The 8,011-nt window shown below is 34.4% G+C and overlaps 1 non-coding gene across 1 annotated transcript; it reads right to left on the reverse strand.

Annotated features, from left to right (window-relative positions):
• Nucleotides 1–7,468: 7,468 nt before the first annotated feature.
• TRNAE-UUC (transfer RNA glutamic acid (anticodon UUC)) lies at nucleotides 7,469–7,540 on the reverse strand. The gene has a single exon. It is a non-coding gene; the product is annotated as a tRNA-Glu (tRNA).
• Nucleotides 7,541–8,011: the final 471 nt, after the last annotated feature.

Consider the following 8,011-nt stretch of genomic DNA (forward strand, 5'->3'; position numbering starts at 1 on the left):
GTGCGGACGTTAGGGCCGCCGTTCGAACAGGCATAATAGAATTACGAGCAGTTCCCGTGGCACACGCGATTTTCGTTCCCCCCTGAGCGTGGTCCTTCCCGTTTACTGTTCGGACAGATTTCTGCCGTGACAGCGGGACTTTAGCGATGTACCGGGCTCCGTGAGCCAGAGGTAGGATTCGTTTTGACACGTGAACGCATGGGACCCGATAATCCGGTGTGGACGTCACGCGCGATTCCCTGCGAACGGACCTGAGGAACGAGGGAACAGCCGCGAGAACGGCGAACGCGCCGCGTCGAATGCGGCGGCAAAAAATGTCGCTAATGGAATCGTTAATCGCTTCTCTCTCTCTCTCTCTCTCTCTCTCTTTCTCTCTCTCTTCCCTCCTCTCTCTCTCTCTTTCTCTCTCTCTTCCCTCCTCTCTCTCTCTCTTTCTCTCTCTCTTCCCTCCTCTCTCTCTCTTTCTCTCTCTCTCTCTCTCTTCCCTCCTCTCTCTCTCTCTCTCTTTCTCTCTCTCTTCCCTCCTCTCTCTCTCTCTTTCTCTCTCTCTTCCCTCCTCTCTCTCTCTTTCTCTCTCTCTCTCTCTTTCTCTCTCTCTTCCCTCCTCTCTCTTCCCCCTCTCTCTCTTTCTCTCTCTCTTTCTCTCTCTCTCTCTTCCCCCCTCTCTCTTTTTCTCTCTCTCTCTTTCTCTCTCTCTCTTCCCCCCTCTCTCTTTTTCTCTCTCTCTCTTCCCCCCTCTCTCTTTTTCTCTCTCTCTCTCTTTTTCTCTCTCTTTCTCCCCTTCTCTCTCTCTTTCTCTCTCTCTCTTTCTCTCTCTCTCTCTTTCTCCCTCTCTCTCTCTCTCTTTCTCTCTCGGTCTCGAATGAACTTGCGCGTACATATACAGGGTGTCCCAAAAATGCCTCGCAATCCGGAAATGGCGGGTTCCTCAGATCATTTAAAGAAACTTCTTCCTTTGCAAAAATTTTCTCCGAGACACCGTTAACGAGTTATTAACGAAAAACAGTGACCAATAAGAATCGAGTACGGCTGACGCGAGACGGCCCAGCCAACCAGCGCGCGAAGCCCAGTTCCGCTCATTGGCTCGGTCGCCTCGCGCCAGCCGAGCTCGCCTCTCATTGGTCACTGTTTTTCGTTAATAACTCGTTAACGGTGCCTCGGAGACAATTTTTGTAAAGGAAAAAGTTGCTCCGAATGACCCGAGGAACCCGCCACTTTCGGATTGCGAGACATTTTTGGGACATCCTGCAGAAACTGGTGAAATGCCATTGAACAGAAGTTTCCGATAAACCTGACACAATTAAAAAATAATCGTCCGAATCTAACTGGTAGTTCAGGATATTTTTTTATTACCAAAATTATACCTTCGTTTCTATAAAAATTGGACAGATGCTTCCGATAGACCTGATATAATTAGAAAATAATCGTCCAAATAGAACCAGTCGTTTAGGATATATTTTTTATTACCAATATTATACCTTCGTTTCTATAAAAAGAATGAATATAGAGCACTATGCTTTATCGATCTTAGCAATACATTTTTTTTTCATGCGCGGAAACACGTGAATCGTGTTTCCATCGAACTGACAGTGGCCATGTCCAAGTAATATACCGATTTTTATATGGAACTTCGGATGAAAAATAGTTCTTTCAAAAATATCCGACGCATATTTTTTTCCCGGCGAACACCGTTCGTACGGACGTGATAAAAACAGCTCTTAAAGGGGATGAAAAACGTATTCGATCGAATATTTTGGAATCCGGTGGAAGGCGCGAAAACATTCTGTTAGATCGTGTCACCTAAAATATCGGGTTCGTGTTCGTTTAATCTTTGAACTTCGGCGGCTGTTCGATTGCTATTCTTTGATTGCGGATCGTTCGATGCTTTGCGAAAGTTTGTTACAGTATGCATGCCGAAAATATGTTCGTTTAAAATTGAAGGAGAAAGAATCAAATAATGTTCTAAATAATATTCGATGTTCGCGATTTAAACAATTCGAGCAAATATTCGACGCGAAATCGTCGCCGGCGAGTTGTTTTCTTGATAAATTGAAACGTGTAATTAAGATGGAAAATGAATAGTTAAAGAAGAAGAAAAAGCAGTCCTTCTACGGCGAGCTGCGAGCAAAATTATGTTTCCGTCACTTTTATCGAGTTTATACTCCGCTTTAAATGTTTTTCATAATCTTTTTTCGTTAAGAGCTGTTTAACGCGAAGAATTACGGTCTCGGGGAATATAAACCGGCGAGCTGCTATCAGAAAGCGTAACAGAAAACTAAAAGAGACTTTGATCATTAAAATTTCAATTAATTTGCATAAAGGTTCTCCTCGATGATTATAAAAACGGCCCGCATTTTCAGCTATAATCCATTCGCGGAATTAATTGGTATTTCATGGTAATCTCTAGAAATATGAATTGCGGTTTAAAGTAAAGTTCATTAAATATTGCTCCGGTTGCTATGTAATAGTTGCAGTATTCACATTTACGTTCGCCGCGTTCTAAAATATTGCTGCGATTATATGCATATTGCTTCGACGAATAATTTGTATATTAATTAATAATACGTTGGTTTAAATTTGAAAGGATCGAACAGGATTCATATGAAATCTTAGGTTTTGGTATTAGAACATTTGAGGCTATCGTTTAATATGTTTTTCTGTTGTAACGTTCCTTTGTAAATTGTTCTACATTTTTCTCTTCGAATTACTTCTTTTATTATATATCTTGTTGTTATCATTCACGGTAATTGTATTGTTAATATTTATATTATATTATTATATTGTATTATATTATGCTATTATATTATATTATATTATGCTATTATATCATACTATTATATTAGATTATATTATGCTATTGTATTATACTATTATATTATATTATGCTATTGTATTATACTATTATATTATATTATTATATTATATTATACTATTATATTATATTATATTATATTACATTATATTATATTATATTATATTATATTATATTATATTATATTATATTATATTATATTATATTATATTATATTATATTATATTATATTATATTATATTATATTATATTATATTATATTATATTATATTATATTATATTATATTATATTATATTATATTATATTATATTATATTATATTATATTATATTATATTATATTATATTATATTATATTATATTATATTATATTATATTATATTATATTATATTATATTATATTATATTATATTATATTATATTATAATTATATTATTTTATATTATATAAAATAATATAATAATATAATATAATAAATATTATACTATTGTATTATATTGTACTATACTATTATATATATTATAAACATAAAAATTGTAGAAACTTTTATCATAGATTCTGTAAAAATTGGGAGACATTTATTAACGAAACGTGTAAAATCGAAGTTCCTTCGAGCGCTGGTAAATTGAGGGTTTGTTCGAGCATCGTTGCGAAACGAAATCGGGGATTGCTCTTATCGCCGAAGAAATCCCGGTTCGGTCACGTCGAGTCTCACGTGTACATAAAAATCCTCGGACCTAATTACGCACGTACACAGTCCGAATCGTCTAATTTCATAGCACGGTGCCCATGGGAAATTAAAGGGGATGATTGATACAGCTAAAAAGAAGTCTTAAGGACCATGCACGCGCTCTTTTATATCGATTATCTCGTGGCAGTCTTACAAGACTTACCTTGACATGCCACCGCGACCTTTTAATTCGCCCAGTAATTAAAATCGCGGTCGAACACTAATCCGCAGAAATAGATTTTCTCAAACGATGTTCAGTATGAAAGGAGTGATCAACGTTTCGTCGAAATTAAACTGGCTGCGCATTAAAGGATTTCAACACGAAAGAAAATAAAGAAATAAATTAATAATTTAATTTTATCGATAATTAAATTAATTTGTATCAATTGCCTGAGCATACAATAATTCAACGACCTGTATAAAATAATCTATGTTTCTACGTCTTCGAAACGTTGTTAAAATCGTTTCGCACAGCTAATTCATCGATTGGCCTAATTCCGAGCTTCGTTCAGTAATTTCCAAAAACTGATTTAATTCTCGAAAACTGAGCAATTAAGAGAACGATTTACGTAAATACCGCGAGTCAAAATCGTCCCGGCCACCGGCCAGCGACGATCATCGAACGACTTCAGCGCGAGACGTCTCGTTTCGGAAAGTTCGCCGCGGATCGAGTTAATGAATTCGCGGGTGTGGATTTAGGAGAGGGTTTTTACTGGTCATAAACGATCGAGAAGGAATTTTCGCGGCTGCTAATAACTCCTCGCTATAAATAGTCCCGGAATTCCTACGTGTCTGTCTGGCCGTTCTACCCACCTTTGTTAGCCGGCTTTTCACACGGGCCACCACCCTCCGCACCCTTGACTCGTCTCTCGAGCCGCTTCCTCCTTTTTCTTCGCCGTTTCTTCATTCTTTCTTGACTCTGTCTTCCTTCCTTCCTTCCTTCCTTCCTTCCTTTCTTCCTTCCTTCCGTCCTTCCTTCCTTCCTTTCGACCCATACCCTGCTCTCGACCGTTCATTCTTCTCGCAGAAATAGAGGGCGGCTGGGTTACAGAAAGAGGCTCCCGGACGTGGCCACGAGACTCTTCGCGTATAATGCGAAGGACACTTACGCGGCGAGGGAGACAATTTCGCCACCCTTCGGCTTCCCGTATCGAGAAATCAGCTGGTTCGATGGATCGATGAGCAAAGTACACGGGAACCGATAAGTCGGTCGGCAAGTTGAAACGCAGGCGTGGCAGCAAGCATTCGTTAACCCTCTCGCTGAAACCGCTGGCAATAATTTTCGGACGCGGCGATACGGAATTTCGTGAGAACATTGACTGTTCAGAAGAATAAAATACAGCGAATTCTCTCCAATTGTCTATCAACACTTAAACGAAAATGGACGATTTGGGAAGAAATAATAATGATAGTAATAAGTTGATATAGTGATGTAATAATAATTTGATATAATAATGCAATAGTAATTGGATGTAATAATAGAAATAATAATTTGCCGATTATTAATAACTATAAATAATAATACTATCTCCTCCCCCAAATTGTCCATTTTTGTTTGCAAGCTGAAGAATAATTGAGGATAATTTACTATATTTCTACCGATCGGAAACTGTAAATAATAATAGTATAGTAATAATAAATAAAAAATAGTAATAAAATAGTAATAAAAAAGTAAAAAAAAGATAAAAAAGTAAAAAAGTAAAAAGATAGTAATAAAATAGTAATAATAAAATATAGTAATAATAACTATATAATTTATAACTATATAACTAATAATTATAATAATAGTAATAATAATAACTGTAAATAATAATGGTAATAATAATAACTAAATAATAATAGTATCTTCGCTTCCTAAATTATCCATTTTCGTTAACAAGCTGAAGAACAATTGGGAATAAATAACTGTTTGAACGTGTGCGCGTCGATGTTATTCAAAGTTTCAAGAGACACCGACGCCATATTGCTTATAACAAGTGACGGGCAATATGACGGCTAATACGACGATACAACTGCTTATAATTACTAGACTGCAGAAGTTTATGCCCTAACGATACCATGGTGAATATGCAAACTCTATGCAAGAATATGCAAACTGTATGCAAGATATATACAAAGTATATGCAGAACAGAATTGATAAGTATGCGCTTGCGCAGTTGCCTCCTCTACCACGAAATTCGTAAAATTGTGTTTTCATCGATGTATTTAATATCGTATACAACGCGGTGTACACAAAAATGTATTCAACGTTACGGAAACTATTCTAGAAAATGATCCTGCGCGCGCGCGCGCGCGCACGCTGTTATTAACACTATGCCGTCCGCAGATCTTAGATATGATTCTTTTGTTTGACGCCGGCATAATAGCTTAGAAATTTTAGATTTTTAAAAAAATTTCGAAAATGGCGGTGTAATATAAATTCCTAAAATTAAGATAAGTCATCGAAGAATTTTCGTACTTAATTCTTAGTTAAATAAGCACAATGCTATAGTTAGTTTGCTGCCTTTTAACACCCAAGAAATATAGTTCAAATGTTATATATATATATATACTTATAATATTATATTTTGTTTCTTCTGTCAAAAAGTAAAAATAATTTTAACACTATGCCATTTTAAAAAAATGAAATAATATTTGAACTATATTTCTTGGGTGTTAAAAGGCAGCAAACTAACTATAGCATTATGCTTATTTAACTAAGAATTAAGTACGAAAATTCTTCGATGACTTATCTTAATTTTAGGTATATATATATTATATATTATATTATATTATATTATATTATATTATATTATATTATATTATATTATATTATATTATATTATATTATATTATATTATATTATATTATATTATATTATATTATATTATATTATATATTTATATTATTATATTTTATTATATTATATTATATTATATATTATATTATTATATATTATTTAATATAGTATATACTATATTAAACTACATTCGTTTTTCAATCTGTCAAATTATTAAAAGTATTAAAGTATTAAACCTTTTAATCTTAAAAATAAATATTTTAATTAGGCAAAGTATTGAACCTTTAAACATGTTTTAAGCATTTGATTGTTAACATTACGCTACACCTAATACTACTAAACCTAATAAGGTTTAATGCATAATTTAGTTGACAATAAGATAAAATTACTTTTGTCTAAATTCTCAACTGAAAATTGATGTCCTTTGTCTGGAAAAGATTAGTTTGAACGCAGAAAATGGCCTTTCGACGTCGCGCGCACGATGTAACTGGAGCATATTCAAATTTACTCCTACGGCATCTTACAACAACGTCCGGGTCGTTCCGTCGACGGTTCATCGAATATTTTTCAAATTATTAATGTGGCTCCTCCGCCGCATAAACGGTACGTTACGAAAACGCGGCGGGGAAGAGCACAAGAAAATCAAAGTGCATTTACTCTTTAATAACGAGTTTAAGCAAATTCTGACAATTTCCAAGCTAATTTGTGAAAAAATTGTGTGCATGCATGTATTATGCAGAACGTGCAACTTCTATGCAAGATATGCAAGGAATATGCAATATGCAAACCATGAGAAAGTATATGCAAACTACTCTAGAAAAAGAAATATATTTTTTGTATCCTCTCTAATGATGAAACATACTTCGGTTAAAGTTTTATCCGTTATTATTATTCAAATTATTATTATCATTTGTTATTATTATTATTGATTCTCTGTTGTGAATAATACATTGCTAAACAAATAATACACGAAAACCTTGTCTTCAAGTGCGATACGTGTTCGGTGGATGAATACATTAAATTGAAAAATAAGTGAAACGAGTAACAAGCGCATTTATTAAAAAGTGTTACAGCATCAAAAATGTCAGATACTTTGGGTAAAACTTTTGACGATTCTTTCGTCCCGATCAGATGTGAAAAAAAAATATTCCGGTACCGGGAATCGAACCCGAGCCTCCTGGGTGAAAGCCAGGTATCCTAGCCACTAGACCATACCGGATTGATGAAATGAGTATAATATTCGATTAGGAAGTCTGCCTCTTTTTCTTTTTTCTTTTTAGGACGATCGATACTATATTTCAGCGAATTTTCGAACCAGCTTAAAAAAGGAATCATGCGCTAAAAATGACTCACAGTATCGTGATTACAATAAATAATTTATGAAATAAAAGATCGAATAAAAGATCGGATAAAAGATCAAATTATCCGTCAGAGTGGAAACGAAAATGGACAACTTGGGAAGAGGAGATACTATTATTATTTCTTGTTGTTAATAATCGGCAAATCATTATTTCTATTATTATGTTAAATTATTTTATTTCATTATTATGTCTAATCGTTATTTTTATTATTATTTCTTCCGAAATAGCTCTTGTTTTTAAGCTGGGAGACAATTTGCGAGAATTGACTGTACATACCTAATAAACCATAGCAAATTCTCTCCAAATTGTCCACTTTTTTTATAAGCCGA

Source organism: Megalopta genalis, chromosome 6, assembly GCF_051020955.1.
Source record: "Megalopta genalis isolate 19385.01 chromosome 6, iyMegGena1_principal, whole genome shotgun sequence".
Lineage (NCBI taxonomy): Eukaryota > Metazoa > Arthropoda > Insecta > Hymenoptera > Halictidae > Megalopta > Megalopta genalis.